The sequence below is a fragment of the Macaca mulatta genome, chromosome 8, assembly GCF_049350105.2.
Source record: "Macaca mulatta isolate MMU2019108-1 chromosome 8, T2T-MMU8v2.0, whole genome shotgun sequence".
Classification (NCBI taxonomy): domain Eukaryota; kingdom Metazoa; phylum Chordata; class Mammalia; order Primates; family Cercopithecidae; genus Macaca; species Macaca mulatta.
In genome coordinates, this window is record NC_133413.1 from 69,935,456 (window position 1) to 69,955,915 (window position 20,460).

A 20,460-nucleotide genomic window follows, 5' to 3' on the forward strand; every position below is an offset into this window, starting at 1 on the left:
TCTTACTGTTAACTATAGAATCTGTACCGATGATGCTTCTTTCATTGTTATTATTAGTAGTTTTTTTATTCTCTCATTTTTTTTTTTTTCCTGATTAGTTTGGATAAAATATATCACTTTTATAAATCTTCTCAATAAAAGAGATTTTGGTTTCATTGGCTTTCTCTAGTATTTTTCTATTTTTTATTGCATTGATTTGTTTGTTTTTGTTTTTGAGGAGAGATCTCACTGTTTTGTCTAGGCTGGCCTCAAACTCCAGAGCTTGAATGATCCTCCTACCTCAGCCTCCTGAGTAGCTTGGACTAAAGGCATGTGCTACAATACCCAGCTGATTTTTGTTTTCATTTTTACTATTTTCTTTCTTTTGTTTACTTTAATTTGCATTTTTTTCAAATTTCTTAATGTAGAAATTGAAATAATTGATTTAAACCTTTATTATTTTGTAACATATGTATTTAATATTACAAATTTTCTATAAGTACTGCTTTAGCAGTATTCTTCTTATTTTAATATATGTGCTTTCATTTTCATTCAGTTCACTTTACTTTCTCTTTCCCTTTTGGTTTTCTTCTTTGATGCAAGTGTTATTTAACAGTGTTAGTTTCCAAATATTGACGATTTTTCAGAGATCTCTCTGTTATTGATTTCTAATTGAATTCTATTGTGGTCAAAGAAAATACTTTGTATGTTCTCCTTTTAAAAATATTAAAACTTTTTTATGACCAAATATTGTTTATATTGGTAAGTATTTTGTGTGTACTTTAAGTAAATATATATTCTGCTATTTTTGCTTAGAGTGTTCTATAAATACCAACCAGATCAAATTGATGGATAGCATTGTTCAAGTCTTTTGTAAAAGTCTTACAGATTTTCTGTCTACATGTATTATCAGATATTGAAAATAGGATTCTGAAATCTCTGACTATTATAGTGGACATTTCTATTCCTCCTTGCAGTTCTTTTTTTTTTCATCATGTACTTTCAAATTCTGTCTTAAGTACGTACACGTTTAGAGTTGTTATGCAATCTCGATAAGTGTACTTTGTTATTATTATGAAATGACTTTTATCTATGACAATATTCTTCATTTTGAAGTCTTCTTTGATGTTAATATGGCCACTTCAGCTTTCTTTTGATTAGTGTTGTCAGTTTCCCTTTCCATCTTTTATTTCTTTAATTTTAAACCCATTGGTATCTTTATGCTTAAATTGTGTTCCTTTGATGTGGCATATAGTCAAATCTTTGTTTTTTTATCCAGTCTGACATTTGCCTTTGAATTGGCATGTTTAGTTTGAATTTATGGTTAGATTTAATTCTATTATCATGCTATTCACTTTCCAGTTGTTTCATCTATTCTTTGCTACCCTTTCCTTTATTTTCTTCTTTCTTTTGGGTATCTTTTATGATTTTTTAATTGTTTTAAAATAATTTCTTTTTTTTTTGGTTATTGCTGTTGGCTTATTCGCCACAACTTGTTGTTTTGTTATTTTAGTATGTTTTAAAAAAATATACAGGTGGAGCATCCCTTATCTGAAATGCTTGGAAACAGAAGTGTTTTGGATTTCAAATTTTTTTCAAATTGTGGAATATTTGCATTGCGTATACTTACTGATTGTGCATTCCAAATCTGAAAATCTGAAATCTATAGTGCTTCAATTAGCATTTTATTTGAGCATCATGTTGGAACTTAAGAAATTCTGAATTTTGGAGCATTTCAAGTTCTGGACTTTTGGATGTGAAATGCTCAAAATGTGTATCTTTAACTTTGCACACTCTACCTCCAAATTATATTGAACACATCATGTATAGTGCAGGAGACACTCATTTGTTCCCTCCAGGCACTTCTACTATTGTTGTCATACCTTCTACTTTCTCCAATATTTAAGCCCCACACTATACTCATATTATTTTTGTTTTAGCAGCGAGTTATTTTAAAAAATGTATTTTTTGAAAATCTTACATATTTATTCAAATAATTAGCATTTGTGTTGTTTTGATTTTTTCTGCAGATCCGTACCCTCTCCATCTGATATAATTTTCCTTCTTCTTGGAAGACTTTGGTATTTCTTATAGTGTAGCTTTGTTCTAAAAAAAAATTTTTTTGAAAAGGTCTTTTTGCTGGGTATAAAACTGTACATTGGGATTTTTTTTTTCATTGCTCTAAATATGTTGTTTAACTTTTTCTTGTTTTTGTTGTTTGTATGAGAAACCTGCTCTCATCCTTATCTTCTTCTTTGATGTGTAACCTGTCTTTTATTCTGGCCACCTGAAAAGATTTTCTCTATCACTAGTTTTGAGCAGTTTGATGATGAATTGCCCTGGTGTCATTTTCTTCAGATTTATTGTGTTTGAATACATTGATTATCTTGGGTCTGCAGATTTATAACTATCATCATATTTGAAAAATCCCTGACCATTATTTTTTCAAACTTTTTTTGTATAATGCTCTCTTTCCCTTATCGAGATTGCAAATACTTGTATATTAGGCCACTTTGTTGTGGCCTAAAGCTCATATATTTATTCAGCTTTAAAAATTCTTTCTCTTTATATTTAATTTTGAATTGTTTATATTGCTAAATTATTAAGGTCAATAATAATTTCTGCAATGTCTACTCTGCCATTAATCTTATCTGATATAGTTTTCATCCCAGACACTGGAATTTTCATCTCTTGAAATTTAATTTAGTTCTTTTTCAGAACTTTCATGTCTCTGCTTAATGTTTTGAACATTTGGAGTGCAATTATATGAATTGTTTTAATGTACTTGGTTGCTAATCCTAACATTTATGTCAATTTTTGTTTTTTTCTAAATAGTTAACTTTCTCCTCATTAGAGGATATATTTTCCTGCTTGTTTGCATGTCTGGCAACTTAAGTGGATAACAGACATTATGAATTTTATCCTTATGGGTAGAAGGATAATTTATAAATATGCTTTTGCTTGCTTCTCAGTCAATGTTAAGTTACTTAAAATTAGCTTGATCCTTCAGGCCTTGCTTTTAAGATTAGGAGAGTCCTAGACTAGTGCTGATTACTTTCCTCTACAGAAGTTTTTCTACCATTTCCTGTATCTTACCCAGTTCCACAAGAATTATGAGTATTTGTAGTCTGGTTGGTCAGACAGGTTCCAGTCCCTGTGTCATGTGAGTGCTGCTGGGTACTGTTTTCTCTAATTCTTTCAGGTGGTTCTTTCCCCAGCCTCAGAGCTTGGTTGCTTCTTTATAAAATAAAAGTTAGAGAACTATGTTTACAAAAATAAAACAGAGAAGACAATAATAAAATGAGAAGTAAAATTTCTCTTTCATTGTTTTTGTTTATAGCAAAACCCTCTTCTAAAGTTAATTATTTATGACTTTTTTAGTACAACTTTTATGCATTTATTAGAAAGATTCCATGTATCATTTTATCCTACTGTATTATACTTGTTTATCTAGTTTCTTTGATTAGAATAGCACATACATAGTTATCTTTTATGAATAAATGTAAGTGCACAGCATATTCTGTATTCAGTGTTAATCATTTATTAAATTATTTTAGGAATATATTAATTATCAAATGAGATTTTTCTCATTCCCTTCATGATACCAAATAGATCTAGGTCCTAGGTTTGTGTTTTAAAATTAGATATATTAAAAATATTTTGGCAATTTGCTCAAGGAACCTAGTTCTTGGTCTTAATGAGGATTTTATAAGCTGTGTGCTATGTGCAAGTCACTTAGTTCTCCTCAGTCTCAGTTTTCTCGTCTGTCATTAAATCGTTTTGAATTAGGTTATACCTAATATTAATTCCGATTGTGAATTTAGATGACATCCTTAAATTTCTTCTTTAGGGCATTATCAATAAAAGGAAGAGTTTTGTTGGCAACCTGGCTTGTCATTGGTGGGTGATGATGAGGACATGTTTGCCTGATCTTCATACTCACAATGGTCTTATATTTGGTTTTATTTTTTTATTTTCAACTTTTATTTTACAATCAGAGGGTACATGTACAACTTTGTTACCTGGGTATATTGTGTGGTGCTCAGGTTTGAGGTACGAATGATGTCATCATCAAGGTACTGAGCATAGTACCCAACAGTTATTTTGTTTATTTACTTATTTATTTTTTAACTATAATTTAAGTTCTGGGGTACATGTGCACAACGTGCAGGTTTGTTACATAGGTATACATGCACCATGTTGGTTTGCTGCACCCATCAACTCATCATTTACATTAGGTGTTTCTCCTAATGCTATCCCTCCCCCAGACCCCCCATCCCCCAACAGACCCCAGTGTGTGTTATTCCCCTCTTTGTGTCTGTGTGTTCTCATTGTTCAGCTCCCACTTACGAGTGAGAACATGCCGTGTTTGGTTTTCTGTCCTCGTGATAGTTTGCTGAGAATGATGGTTTCCAGCTTCATCCATGTCCCTGCAAAGGACGTGAACTCATCCTTTTATATGGCTGCATAGTATTCCACGGTCTATATGTGCCACATTTTCTTTATCCAGTCTATTATTGATGGACGTTTGGGTTCGTTCCAAGTCTTTGCTATTGTGAATATTGCCGCAATAAACATACATGTGTGTGTATCTTTATAGTAGAATGATTTATAATCCTTTGGGTACATACCCAATAATGGAATTGCTGGGTTAAGTGGTATTTCTAGTTCTGGGTCCTTGAGGAATTGCCACACGTCTTCCACAATGGTTGAACTAATTTATACTCCCACCAACAGTGTAAAAGCCTTCTTATTTCTCCACATCCTCTCCAGCATCTGTTGTTTCCTGACTTTTTAATGGTCGCCATTCTAACTTGCGAGAGATGGAATCTCATTGTGGTCTTGATTTACATTTCTCTAATGACCAGTGATGATGACATTTTTGCATATGTCCCCAACAGTTATTTTTTTAAACCCTCGCTCCTGTCCATTCCTACACCCCACCCCCCATAGTCCTTAGTGTTTATTGTTCTCATTTTTATGTCCATGAGTATCTAACACGTAGTATTTGGCTTTCTGTTCCTGCATTAATTTGCTTAGGATAATGACTGCCAGCTGCATCCATGTTGCTACAGAAGACATGATTTTGTTTTTTTCTTAATGGCTGCATAGTATTCAATGGTGTATATGTACCATATTTTCTTTATCCAATCCACTGTTGATGGGCACCTAGATTATGTTTGCTATTGTTAATAGTATTACAATGAACATACTAGTGCATGTGTCTTTTTGGTAGAGTTATTTGTTTTCTTTTGGATATATACCCAGTAATGGGATTGCTGGGTCAAATGATAATTCTGTTTTAAGTTCTTTGAGAAGTCTCCAAAATGCTTTCCACAGTGGCTGAACTAACTTACATTTCCACTAACAGTGTATAAGTGTTTCCTTTTCTCCACAGCCTCACCGACATCTATTGTTTTTTGACTTTTTAATAATAGCTCTCCTGACTGGTGTAAGATGGTATCTCATGATGGTTTTTATTGCATTTCTCTGATAATTAATGGTGAGAATTTTTTCGTGTTTGTTGGCTGCTTGAATGTCTTCTTTTGAGAAGTGTCTGTTCATGTCTTTTGCCCATTTTTTAATGGGGTCATATGTTATTACCAAGTGATGATGTACACATTATTACAGAGAAACTCTGACATAAATGAAAGAAAATGTTAGTCATAGAGCTTTATTCTCTTTTCCTATTACTAGACACTCCATTTGCAGTAATTTTTTTTTGTAATTATCACATGAGAAGCACATTTATATTGCATTGGATTTTTAAGTTAAAATGTTAATTTGTTAAGTGGAAATATTTAAATTATGGTGCGACTTTTGTAATATTGTTTTGAGATTTCCTTAATTTTTAATAAATTCTGAGTGTAAAAAATATCAGTGCCCTTATCCTCTCTTGACCTGACGGTTGCTGGAGTATGTGTGTCACAAGGATTAAAGCTAATATGCAGCATTTCATTTAAAGTGCTTGGACTGGCTCTCACAATCCTACCAGCTGAGGCTATATTTTGAGTTTGTTTTCCTTCTACTTATATGCACATATACATATGGTAGGCCTGAGATAATGAGATTCTTTTCAATTTAAGCTGCCTGTAGTTAGACATATGAACAAAACACCTCCGTATAATTTGCCTTCCTTCATGACATTTACATGGGTAGATGTGTTTTGATTTGCTTTTGTGTAGCAAATACTGTGTTATCTGGGCCAAAAACATTTCACCGTCAAAATTAAAGATGGTAAGCACAGCTGATTTTTAAGAGTATTTTGGGCAGCTGCAGAATTCTGATGACTATCCACTAGGCATTTTATTTTTTCCTTGCCCAAACTGAGTCGCTTTCTATCTTAAGGCTAACTTGATACAAAAAAAAAATCATTCTTTGCCTACTGATGAAATAAATATACAAGTAAAACAAAACTAAATAGGAGGTACATTTAATGGAAAAGCCTTATGTTTAAGAAATGCATACATAATTTTGAAATTAACATAAACCAATACCCACCCATGTGTCACTGGGCCAGAAGTTCATCATTTTTAATTCCATCAGTAATTGTTATTTATTTCTCTAAAATTATGTATCATTAGATATTTTCCTATTATAATGAAAATAAGATATATGGGCTAAACATATATTTAGGCTAGAATATAATTGAATAAAATTAATACTTGATTTAAATTTGCATGAGGGAAGATTTGAATCAGATGAAAAGTGATAATTGTGACTAAATTTAAGTATAGTCCTTGAAACCACTTTCTAAAGTTCTCTCAGATATTCGATTTATATAGCTTTTCCTATTTGTCATAGTATATTAGTTACTTTGAGAAAATTAACTTTATGCTTTCACCAATCCTACCTCAACATCATTAACCTCATTTTACAGCTGAAGAATCCAGAGCTTACTGGGCAACCCACGCAGCTGGAAAAAAAAAAGGCCTGGATTTTAATCCAACTCTGTCTGAGGCAAAGGGCCTGTTCTTCCACGCTGAGACACCCATTCTGCCAAGAGTTGTGTCTTGCTCTGCAGCCCATTCACTCTCCAACAATGCCTAGTGGTGAGGGATTGGGCTTCATGTGGACATGACCATGAGCTGACTCTCGAAGGGCCCTGCCAGCCCTTCCAGGAAATGGCCCAAGGCTGGGCATGCTGTTCTCCCTCCCCCATCTCCAATCTCGAGTTACTTTCTTTGTGCAAGGAGCTAATTTGAGTTGGGGTTGAGTGTTAATGGGTCACACCACTCAAGAAATGGCTGCTTTCTCCCCCCAACTCTCTACGCTAGCCCTGCTGGGGGAAACGCCTGAAGTAAGTACTGTCCAAAGTGTTTTGAGGAACTAGTATGTGTTAGAAGAAAAATAGACTTTGTGGTCAAAGAACTGCAAACAGTTGGTCCGAGTCAAGTTTAACAGGGTCAGAGTCTTTAATGTGTTAATCTGCTTTACTGGTTTCCAAGAGAGAAAGTTAATGTATAAGATACCCCAAATATATTTGACCACATCTAGCTGTTTTATTTTTTTAAATAGAGGCTTTTAGGGGAATAGTATTCTGTGTAAGATACTTTAAAAATCGTTGGCTCGACCTAAAGAAGTAGTGGGAATTTCTGAAGCCCTTGATAGGTGATTAAGGGACAAATTTTGGGAAGTTTTCCCCTTTGTGATATTTGAGTTATATCACATTGGTAGTGTTTGTTTTTATGTGGATGACCCTACTTCTGATACTCTCCTTAGTATCACCTTGGGCATCCCTTTTGGGGGAAGCTTCCTAAAGTAGACATCGTCCTGGAGTGTGTGAGTGCCCTGGCTGAGAAAGGATGGAAGAACAGAAACAAGTACCCAAAGCCAAGAAGAAACGCTGAATCCAGGAGGTCCCAAGCACAGATGCACACATATGCAGTCACCAAATAAAGCAGGCAAGGGTTTCTTTTTTCCTTTGGAAGCATCGCAAAAAAAGTGAGTCCTGAGCTCAGTTTTATAGGAGGGGAGACTTTGGCAGGAGCGTGCTAAGTCTCCGGACGAGGCAGGGAAAAGTGTGAAACTAGAAAAGGTGAATCACTTCCTGGAGACAGTAAACAATTGATTTCTGTGCCCTCTATGTCCAGGCACTCTAATTAAGTTTATTCCCCATTCTAGAAGAGGGGAAAACATGGGAAAAGGAGGACACCTGTGATCTCATAAATCTTTCCTGCTGACCCTTTTATACTATAGCCTTTCTCCTTGGCTCCAGGTACTTGTTTTTGTTCTTCTACCCCCATTCTCAGCTAGAAAATTCCTGAAGAGTTTCCTCTAAGTAGACACATTCATACTTTAAAAAATATTGTTAATTGAACAATCACATTAGAGAAAGTGCATAGTTTTTAAGTTCAAAATTAGGTTCTTGGAAATTAAAAGAATAGAAAATAAGGTGCAGGAGCAATAGCCCTACTAGAAGAGCCTTAGAAGCAGCAAGATGGAAGATACCTTTAGCCTGCATGCATTGAGGAGGCATGACAGAGCCCTGCAAAGGAAGGAACAGGTGTTCATCCATCTCCTGTTCTCAGCCAGCTCCACTCCACCCTGTCTGCTCACCCTCTCCCGATTCCCTCTCACCAGTGGCACCTTCTGGGCATCACTTTCTATATAAAACTCATGCTAATTTTCTACACAGGAGGGAAACTGGCCTTTTAACAACATAAATTGGATTATATTATTTCCCTTGCTCAAAACTATTCAGTGGCTTTCTGCCTTTAGAATAATGTTTATATCCCTCACTGCCACCAATGAAGAATAATGTTTATATCCCTCACTGCCACCAATGAAGCCCAGCACATGGCCCCCCAGCCTCGGTGCTCTCCTCCTTTCTGAGGAGAACACATCACCTGGACTGGCTTTGATTTTGCACCTTGGGACCTTTGTGCATAATTGTTCTCTGGCTCCCATCTTCCTCTTTTGTCATTAGGGGTTGGCAAACTATGGCCCACAAATTGGTTTCGGCCTTTGCCTTGTTTTTGTAAGACCCTTGAACTAAGTAAAAATCATTTCTATGCTTCAAAAGTGTTCCAGAAAAAATATGCAGTAGATATGAAATGTGGTCTCCAAACTCCCGAATATTTACTATCTTGCTTATTATAGCAAGTTTGTCAACTCCTATCTAAATTCATTTGTCTCTACTAATGCATTCTAGTTATGTTCTTTATATTGCATACCTCACCTTGCAATTATATTCTTTTTAGGGTCCTTAATTGTTGAAGGTCTGATTCCTTTCTGCCTCTGCAAGGACAGAGGCCATCCTTGCAGAATTCTTGAGTGTATGGCTCAGTGTCTTCCACGTGTCTTGCTGCCATGAGTGCTAAATACATATTTCGGTTTCACTTCCCCATTCAACTTCTCAGATGTCCTTTAATGGTTGGTGCTCCTGCTCACATCACAGGTTAGTTACCAGGTTAGTTACCATTTCTGTGCTTACTTTTGTGTAATTAGTCACATGAAATTTCTACATTAGGAAGCCCAGTTCAGTTGTGGGAATAAAATGTGTACCCATTCCTTTCCAGCATGTGTGAATTCAGCAGTGTGACCCTGCATTTCTAGGGTTGTGCATAAGGGCTACCTATTGTGAGTTTCACAGACATCACTATTCCTGTGGGGAGTCGGGAGGCTGGCCCCCGTGACGTGGTAGTTATAGCATTGCATAGGCAGGCTGGAGACCGTTCTTGTGTTTGACCGCTGATGATGTGTCTGGTTGAATCCTCTGTAACTGAAACCTAATCAAGAGCAACAATTCTGAAATGTTAGAAATTGGATTACTGTTGATAATTGTCTTTCTATAACCATGAAAGGTCCATGTTAATAATTCTTTGCCATACTATTCAAAGATGACATCTGTTTAAGCATACATTATAAAAGTCAGATTCGTTCAACAGAGAATTTATTAATTTGTTACCTTCCCTGAGCAAATGTGACTGCACATTGGTTTAAATATTTACAAATGTAGGTGAATGAGCAGCAGAAGAAGACAAAATTAAAGCCAAATAGGACACATGTTTTTAAAGAAAGATAGGGTTTCATAGACTTTGTTGTTGTGTGAGTAATAATGCAGTACAGAAAATGTGATATGTTCACACTGTGCTTCTCATATTCACTGATTGAAAAGGGACAGTTCCATTTTCTGCAGTGCAAAACCAAGTCATTCTTATTAAAAGGTCACAGGAAACTGAGGAGAAATGTCAGGCACACAGACTGACCTATTCAGAATATAATCAAGCTTGCTTTAAAAAGACAACATCTACATTATGAAGGGGAGAGATCTGATTGTATGCTGTGTGCCTTCATAATGCAGTTAGTGCCGATAAGACCTGAGACAATCTTGCCCTTCAGAAAATGAGTGTTTGTGGTGGGTGTGGGTGGGTCAGAGGGAACCTCATGCTGTAATGTGGCTAAGATCATTTCTTCAGACACCGTTTCCTTTCAAATTATTGAACTTACCATTTCGTTACAAGATGAATTTCTTTTTTTACTTCCAAGATAACTTTGCTTCACTTTCATTTTCTCTTAGATTAATTAATTTCATAAAGGGTTGATGAAAGTGGTCCCACGGATCCAGTGGCAGATTGACAACCATGCGCTCCAGTCCTCTGCCCAGAGACTAAATGCGGTGCAGAGGTACCATTTCTGCAGTGCATCCTGCCATATTCTACCATTCCATTTGAAGAGACCAGCTGTAAAGGCAAGATGGTAATTCCATTTTCATGCCAGTTCATCCTTGGCCTCTATCCAGATTTCTAGTATTTAGGGCTTGATTTTGCTGGCTGCCTCATTCCTTGTGTGCACAGAGCTCCCATTTACTTCATTATGATAAACAGAATGATGATAAACTTCAATGGTAAACAGAAGGGTTCTTTACTTCAATGGGAATTCTGCATGTATGAAGAGATATAGTCCAGTAAAATCAACTCATTTCATATCAAATAAATAAGCAGAACAGTGTGTGCAATGCCAAGTTGGTGTCATGTGACATATGTCTAAGAGAATGTGAACACTAGAGACTCCACTCCTGTGGTTACCAAATTACCATCTGATGGTTCATACTTGATTTCTTCAGTCTCCTCATTGGAAATCTTCAGCTGGTTATATTTTCTAGTGACTGGTATGACTCTTTCAGCTGATATATAGTATTGGATATTATTATTATTTTTTTCCTTGTGAAGATGGATCACAAATAAGGCCCCCTGAAGCAGGTAGTTTATGGAATTTTAAATATTTGTTATTTCTTCATTGGTTCAGATGTGCATGGCCAACAATCTGGTATATATTTTCTCCTAAGGTGGTAATGTAGCAAACTGACATCATGTGGATGGTGCTGCCTGGTTACGTATTCAGGGTTTTAACCAAGAGGCTTGTTTAGGTATGCATAATTAGTTGAGTCAAAAACTTTAGCATGTATTTTTAATTGTTGTTAACTCTCTGTAAAGTAGTATTTTATTCAAATAACAAAATGACTTTTGCTAAAATTATTCATTTATTGTATTTAAAATGAGAAAATCCAAACTGGAGTATAATATAAAGAAAAAAAGGACGCAGGTACAGTTAGATATCCATTTTACTAATGACAAGCTTTTTTTTTTTTTTTTTTTTTCTGATACAGAGTCTTGCTCTGTTGCCCAGGCTAGAGTGCAGTGGCACAATCTTGGCTCATTGCAACCTCCGCCTCCTGGGTTCAAGTGATTCTCCCGCCTCAGCCTCCCAACTAGCTGGGATTACAGGAGCACACAACCATACCCAGCTAATTTTTTGTAGTTTTAGTAGAGACAGGGTTTCACCACGTTGGCCAGGCTGGTCTCAAACTCCTGACCTCAGATGATCCACCCACCTCGGCCTCCCAAAGTGCTGAGATTACAGGCACAAGCCACCGAACCTGGCCACTAATAGTGGAATCTTGTTAGTTAAATTGGATTTGTTTAGATTTATTTTCCCACACATATGGAATAAACTTGGCTTACTGTATATTTTTCTCAGCTTAGATAAATCTTCAATAGCTTCTATTAGCATCTACGGATAATAAACTATTCCATCAATTTTTTTTTTCTGTTAAGTTTTCCTTTCAAAATGTATTTCCTTTTTCCCTCTAATAAGAGAAACCTGACAACTTTCTAGGTACAACCATTAAGGGAAATCCCCCTTTTGCCTTTAGGTTTCTTTACTTTCTGCTTTCTCTCTTTTCTTAAACTTTTTAATACTTTTTTCCCTTATGTTTCTTAGTAGCTGGCTTCTTTGTCTCCTTTTAAAAACACTTTACAACATTTCCCCTAAGTATTGTTGCTATCTTCCCCTTTCTGGTAGATTGATTAATCTAAATGTCACTGGATTATTTATTAGCAGACTAAAATTTTATGGATGGTTTGCAGCTTGGCCTCTGGCACAGATTACATTTTTCGAAAAAAAAAAAACTCTATTTTTATTTTCTTAGTATTCAGTTTCTGAACACACATCTGAACAGGTTTTAAGAAAGCATTTTTTCCAAGAAATACAAAGGGATTTCTCTGCAAAACTATTGTGTGGCCTAGATTCAAAGGCTCCACTAAAAGCAGCAAGACTATAAATAAATGAGTCATAAACAGATATTTCCATTTTTATTATATACTTTGTGAGCTACAACTAAGTGGGAGAAGTAAAATACTGCCGAGTAAACCTTAAGAGAAATAACTTGGAAATTGGAGTTTTAACAAAATTGGTATAATTTTCAAGGCAAACTTTTTTTGCCCATTTATTGGCCTATTTCTCAAGAAAAATTTCGCTTAAGAAGGCAAAAAAAAAAAAATTGGGAGACATATGGTCCTTTCCCTATAGCTAAAAATGAAACAAACTGAAAAGAAAAATGAAAGAAGAGTGAAAATATTTTGTCACCTCAGATGATGAACATCATAATTTTTGGTCTAATTCTTTATACCGAAGAATAAAAGATAGTGCAAATTTCAAAGCACTATCACAATTGTTTTATTAAGTTCCACATTGCCACTGTAAAGTCAAACATGGAAAAAAAAGCCATAAATACAACAATTTGCTGTGTCTGTGTGTGAGTGTTGTTTTGGCAAAATAAGTTCATCAAATGACCGCCTGGAAAGGTGAGACACAAACAGGGATGATGACTCACTGCAAAACCAACAACGAGCTCACGCACATTAATGTTTTAAAGTCTCCAATTTCCAAACGTTGTTTGGACAATTCATAATACTGTTTGGACCTTCATTATATTGCTTATAATAGTGAAACAAAAAATGGAAAACTAGATGTTCAACATCAGAGAAGTGATCGAGGAAATTAGGGTATATCCTCTGGATGTAATAGCACGTCGCCATTAGCCCAGGACTTTTGGAGAGTTTGTCGTCACAGGGCAGATGCTTGTTCTGATCAGAGAAAAGGAGGATGCAAAATATCTGCAGGGAGATGCACAGTGAAGTGTTACTGTAAGCAAAGCATGTGGAAATGAAAAATGAAGCATTTGAATCTGAATGGGATTTTGGGGAAAGGTTCTCCATAAGCCAGTGTTTCAACCAACCTTTAAGTGAATTGTGAAATTCTGCTAAATACACTGGTGGTGGTAAGGAACCAGGGTGGAAATAGAAACAGAGGAGTTCAGAGCCACATGAAATTCATCGATCATCTTTTTTGTCATTTTAAATAAATCATATGTCCCCGGATGCCTTGATTTTTCCTCATTTTGAGCTTCGTTTTTAAAAACTTATTTTTAAGAGAAATAGTACAATTTGACAGAAAAGTACCACCAGAAGGAAAGGTACTATAAAATACATATTGCTGTTTATTTTGTTTTCCATGTTTGTATTTCTATTACTTAATGAGAAAAAAAAGGTCTGTGAGCTCTGGCTTTAAGTGTTAACTCTGTGAGTTTTTCCAAGTCCCTTCCCCTAAGGCAGGCTCAGTTTCCAAATCTATAACTAATCATCATTATTATTTACTGATAATGCAAACACTAAATAGGGTTCATTGTATGCCAGGCCCTGTTTCAAGTGTTTTTTTTTTTTTTTGGACAGTTTAAACTAGATTAATCCTTATATAACTCTGTAGCAGTACTAATATTATCTCTCTATGCATGATGGGGAAACTGAGGCAGAGGACAGTTAAGTAATTTACTGGTGCTGGGAGACATGGGATTATAATTCAGGCAATATGGCTCCAGAATCTCTTCTTTTGAACTCTTCATTCTTCTGCTACTCACTAATTATAATAATGACATAATGATACTATTATAGAAATCTGAAAATAATGATAGCAGAATGATACAATAATGTTGCCTGAGAACACTAACTGGTGTGACCATGTGCTGTGCTCTGTAAATTTTCTCACATAATCCTAATCCTAATTCTCTTTCTGGGAACTGTGAGCAGTGACTGTTGTGAATACCTGCTGTTTTCTGTATCAGGGAGCTGAGAAACCTATGGTCACACAGAGACTGGATTCAAAGTAGGGTGAGTTTCTCTGCAAGTAGGGGTGCACCCCACTTAACAAGTGCATCCCAGTAGGAAGAGGGAATTTTCCAGGTGCTCTCTAGACTCACTGCCAGCTCTCCTTGCTGTGATTTTCTGCCACGAAGGTCTTTCAAGGCAAACTGAGAGGCCCTCTGGTTCTGGCTGAGCAGAGAGCTTGTTTGTTGACTGCAGTTAAGGGTGGATCTTCATAACAAGATGGAGGAAATCTGCTGCAGTGATGACAAATGAAACATTACAAAGCACAGTTTCAATATTATTTCGTTCTAATTAATGTGGGGGAAATCAGTCTTATAAAAATTATGGTGTATTTCCAGTGCCTAAGCAAGGTGCGTGGCCGAGTAGGCACTCAAGGAATGTTTGAAGAGTGAATACATATTAAGATAGAAAAGTACTGGCCTCTTTCCATGTACTCCTCTCAGTTGGTAGACATTTGTTAAGTCATTAGTTCTGTGACTCACTTCTAGTACGGTTGTATGTCCTGTTGAAATCCAGCCACATCAAGGGACTACTATACTCTAAGGAGATGAAATCCAAGGAGGAAAGAGCTGTTTCTCAGCATTTAGCTTCTCCACTAAGGGCATGGGATCTACCCCTTTTCTTCTTGCCGTGAATATGCATTAGCAAAGCTAGAGCCTTCAGATGCTCCGTGTTTGAGAAATATGCCTTAAAATAATCTATCTTTGAGAACAGAATTTTGTAATAGCATTTCACAAGCCTCTTGAAAGACTCTGTCTTCAGTGATATTGTGAGGCTGGTGTCATCAGCTCTGAAAGCAGGCATTTCTTTGCCTTCTGTAGAGAGTATAGGAGTGAAATAATAGTGAAAAGTAAAATCTGTCCCCAAAGTATTCTATATGTACCATAAGGGTGAGGTAGTGATGTTAACGCTCTGGAGATGAAGCTATTTTTGTGCAACTCATTATGTATATTTATGCCTGAAAAAAAAAAAAAGAGAGAGAGAAGTGTCTGTATTTCTTTCACAGTGTTCTTTTTAATATTTTATAGTATTTAGTTACAATGAAAATAAATATTCAACAGTAATGGAAGTCAGTAGAAATTCTGTTTATAAGAGTCTATTAATATACCACTCAGGAGGTTAGGGAATAGAGATGTGTTGAGTGGAAACATAGTAATTAAGTGGCTTCAATGTGACCATGTAGTTAAATTAGGTTAAGAATCATAGCAACAAAAAAAAAATCCATAGAAACTTTTTTTTGTGTACCCGAAAATAACTGGACAAAGAGCATAATGTATCTGTTATTAATGAATGTATTTATGCTCTATTATTTGAACCTCTAATGGTATTTCACTGTAGCAACAGTCCCTGGAATCTAGCCTCCGAGAATATCTCAGAGATGAATGCTTAAAAAATGAAACTATTTTGACTTCTGTAATCTAATGTGTCTGGCCTAAAATCTCTGGTTTTTACTTGAACATTTGAATTCCTATTTTTCACACATTTTCCAGCTCCATTTTACTGTTCTTGAATTGTGGCCACTAGAACTATGTGAAATTTCACAGGCACAAATGCACCAGGATTTGTTTTACTTCAATACCCTCCAAGATGACACTCACCATTTGTTTGCCTTTTGAGTTGCAAAGGTAAAAAAATACTGGCATTCCTTCCAGGAAGGTATCATTTTATTGTCAGTATAACCCCTCTATCGAGGAATTGAAGTGCTTAGTGTTGCCTGATGGTCCCATGTCCCAGAACTAGAGTAGCTCCACACTGGTGGGAAATTGCAAAGACCTTTGATCAAGTACAATGGCTCATTGAATTGCCTGGGGAGTTTTAAAATCTGCTACCCAGCAAAAGGCGTGGAGGAATTACATAATACTTCTCAAAACCCAGCTTTCGGTACACCTACAAGGCTTGTATTTTGTGATGGGAACTGGGAGGAATTAGAGTTGAAGTATGCCAGTGGACAGAGCCTCCAGAGAATCTCATGAATAGTAATCATGTTAGCAACCTTTTGCTTGAGTATTTCCAATGTCCTAGTCACACCGTATCTACCAACCTACCTACCTGTTTATCTTTATGTATATGTATGTGTGCTTTGTGTGTTTCTATATATGGTCTGATTTCCCACCTGTAAAGGGTAGCATGATAACATGTCAGGCAAATCAGATAAGCCTGCCTGAAATATTATCATGCTACCCTTTACAGGTGGAAAAACATGGTCTGGAAAGTTTAAGTAATTTGCACTATTAAGCTGCCAGATGAAGGTTTGAAGATTTGAATTCAGGTCTGTCACTTGCACAGACCATGTGCTTTTTCACTATATTGAAGTGAGCCACGCATGTTAGACACTGCAGCACCAAACCTGAGTCTTAGGTATTAAAACCATCAATTACTAATCAGTAGACAGCAGGCAATCACTATAGTTCTTCATATACTTGGTTATATAGATATAAATAAATATAGATACAGATGGTTGCACAGGGATATATTTATAGATACCTGTATATACACAGGTTAATATACACACACATTATTTCCTCGCCCTGTAAGTTGAGAGGGCTCAGAATCAATGATACCCCAGAAGGAAGGAGCATACCTAGAGTCCAGATCTTGCTTTCTTTTTAGAAATAATATATATTCTAAAATAATATATATTTTAGAAAGATATATATATATGTATAACCTATCTACAGGTCAATCACAATCACAAGTTGTTATTTGGGAGATGAAAGCCAATTGCTCTCAGTGGAGATAGAACAGAAGCCTCTAAAGTGATTGGCCTTCTCTTCACTGGTGTGTGCCTAAGGGCTGAGTGCACAGAGGTCCTTGAAGCAAATTCTGGAAACTAGGGTTGGTTATCAGGGGATCATAGAAGGATTTTGTGGTGATCTGAGACTCTTGAGTGAAAATTTTAAATATGTTGTGCTTCTATCTCAGTGAATATCTGAACATTGAACTATTCTGTGTCATCTATAATATGGGTATTATAGAGCACAGTTGTGATGTCAACACACGTGTGTTTATGATTAAATTGGTGTCAAGCACTCAACCTAAAGTAAACATATTACATTTTTTGATAAACATTACTTTGGAACAGATTTTGATCTTCATAAAATTGAAAAGAGGGTAGAGAGCTGCCATATACCCTTCACCTAGTTTCCTCAATGAATAATAACAGCTTGCAGTAGTATGGTACATTTGTTAACAACTAATGGACAATATTGATACATTATTATGTTTATACTTTATTCAAATTTCCTTAGTTTTTACCTAAGGTTCTTTTTCTCTTCCAACATCCCCTCCAGGTTACCACAATCACATTAGTTGTTGAGTCTCCTTAGGTCCTTGTTGGCTATGACAAGTGATCAACCTTTTCTCAATTTTTGATGAGCTGACAGTTTTGAGGAGTTATTGGTCAGGTATTCTGTAGAATGTGCTTTAACTGGTATTTGTCTGGTCTTATTCCTATGATTAGTTTGAGTTTGTGGGTTTTCAGAAGGAAGATCAGAGAGATAAAATGCCATTTTTAAGTCTTTTTTTATTGTATGTATTGAAAGTATTCAATATGAGGTTCTGATATATGTATATATGTATATATATACACACACACACATACACATGTGCATACACATACACAGAGTGATATGATTACTGTGGTCAGGCAAATTAATATTGCCACCACCTTTATAGTTGTGCGTGTGTATGTGTGTGTGTGTAGTGTGGTAAGAGCACCTAAAATCTACACTTCACACATTTTAGTATCCAATACAGTATTATTACCCATAGTCCTCACACAGCACATGAGATCACTAATAGCAAGTTTGTAAACTTTGACCTACTTCTCCCCATTTTCTCCTCATCCCCATCCCTGGTATCTACCATTCTAGTCTCTATTTCTTTGAATTCAGCTTTTTTCTTCGAGTCCGCAGATAGGTGAGTCAGGCAGTATTCTTCTTTCTGTGTCTGGCTTATTTCAATTTATCACATCATATCATGGGTACATATTGTCAACATGACCGATCACTGTTGCTGTTGACTTTGATCTCCTGGCTCAGATAGTGTTTGTCAGATTTCTCTGCTTGAAAGTTATTCTATTTTTTTCCCTTTCCAAGCTTTACTTTTTGGAAGGAAGTTGATGTATTGAGCCCACATTTAAGGAGTGGGGAGTTATGCTCCATCTCCTTGAGGTCAGAGTATTCACATACATTGTTTGGAAATCTGTCTCTTCTCCCCTATTTACTTACTTATTTAATTACTGTGATTATGTTAATATGCATGTACAAATATTTATTTCATAGCTCATATTATAATTCTATATTATTCTATTTTGTTGCTTAAATTGTTCCAGATTTGGCCATTGGGAACTCTTTCAGCCGATTCCCAGGATGCTTTGACATACCTCTATGTTCTTTTATTTGAGAATGATATTAGAAAGCAAGATCTGGACTCTAGGTATGCTCCTTCCTTCTGGAGTATCATTGATTCTGAGCCCTCTCAGCTTACAGGGCAAGGAAATAATGTGTGTGCATATTAACCTGTGTATATACAGGTATCTATACATATATCCATGTGTAACCATCTGTATCTATATTAACCTAAGTATGAGTTCATGCTGATGTCCTCAACTTTAATCCATTGCCACTTGGATAATTGTAGCCTCCTACCTTGCTTATCTGTTAACTCCCACTTCAACAGTGAGAACCTGGCTCCCACCAGCTGCCATCCATGTACTTAATCGTTCAATTAAACATACTTAATTTCTAGTCCAGCATGTCTCCAAGTTGTTCTCTGCAGTTGTATTTTCTGTAAGTTCTCCCTTTAACAAAAAATGCTTACTGGTAAGTTGTTTGGTGTTGATACATTTGAATGTATTTGCATGAAGATATATTTGCATCGTGATTATTTTTTTGGCATATGTAAAAATTCTGAAACCAAAGCCCTTTATGTGTTCAGTGATTAGGTCAAGATCTCTAAATGCAAATTTCCACTACCTACAGCAGAACAAGCTGGCTTAAAAATGCTGTTGCCATCTATCCAGATGAAGTCATTCTCAGTGACAGGCACTGCTGGCTTTGGTGTTCTCTTAGCTACTTTTTCAGGATTCTTACTCTCTTCCTCACGATCCCCTCAACCAGGTACCTATGTGGAACTCATTTCTACAGGCCGTCCTTCTGCCATCTGTCAGTTAATTTCCATATGCTGTAGTTGAAACAGTTAGGAACTACCCTTTCCAATATATTTAAGATTTAATATGAGACGTTTAAGACCCTAAAGCATTCTGTGCTTATAGAAACATGGAATATAAATGATTTAATGTTTAATCGTGAAATTCCAAGTACAGATATTTCCAAAGAGAGGACCCCCATCTAGTGCTCCTCAAGTGATGCCTACATACATACCTACTTATGTAACCGTCCAAATGAGGACACCTTTCTGTGTGTACATGCCTTTTATTTTCTTGCTTTTAAATAGAAACTTGAGAGCCGTTTTTGGAACTGGAATCTCACTTTAAACAGATGTGTGATTTGAGCATTTTTATTCATGTTAGAATTTAGTCTGAAAAAGCAACCACTTGACATTGTTCAATAAGCATTTCAACAACCAAAGGGATATGTTGTCAGACTCTTAATTAGAGTGATGTGACGGGGCACGCTCACAACACAACGTGAGTAATTGCATAAAACAATCGCCCACACCCACAAGTACCAACTGTCTGAGATACAGCATGTGAGGAATATGATGGCAATCTTTCCAGATTAATTGAGATTTTTTTTTTATAAAACCGATTAGTTAAAAATAATTGATATAATTGATATAATAAGACAGCCTATAGTCTTTTTGCTTTTTAGACCTTATCCATTGCGAAATGACATGCCAGATAAGAGAATTCTTTTTGTGGTGCATATTACAGAATACTCACCATTCCAGGAAAAAGAAAAAAAGGATAATGAAGGACATGAAAATTAACTTAATTAAAGTGGAGAAATTATAGTGGAACATTTAAGAAAATTGACACAGAAAAGCTGGGTTTTTGAAAATGTAAAATATC

At 35.9% G+C, this 20,460-nt stretch overlaps 1 long non-coding RNA gene across 3 annotated transcripts in view; it reads left to right on the forward strand.

Moving 5' to 3' along the window:
* Positions 1-20,460, forward strand: part of LOC144330794 (uncharacterized) — a 183,237-nt gene that overhangs the window by 95,267 nt on the left and 67,510 nt on the right. For 2 of the 3 annotated variants that reach the window (XR_013397275.1, XR_013397277.1), the window contains exons 1-2: positions 9,189-9,379; positions 10,502-10,680. This is a non-coding gene — a long non-coding RNA (uncharacterized LOC144330794). Of the gene's footprint in view, positions 1-9,188; positions 9,380-10,501; positions 10,681-20,460 lie in introns of those variants that run through there. The other variant, XR_013397276.1, reaches the window with a different exon arrangement.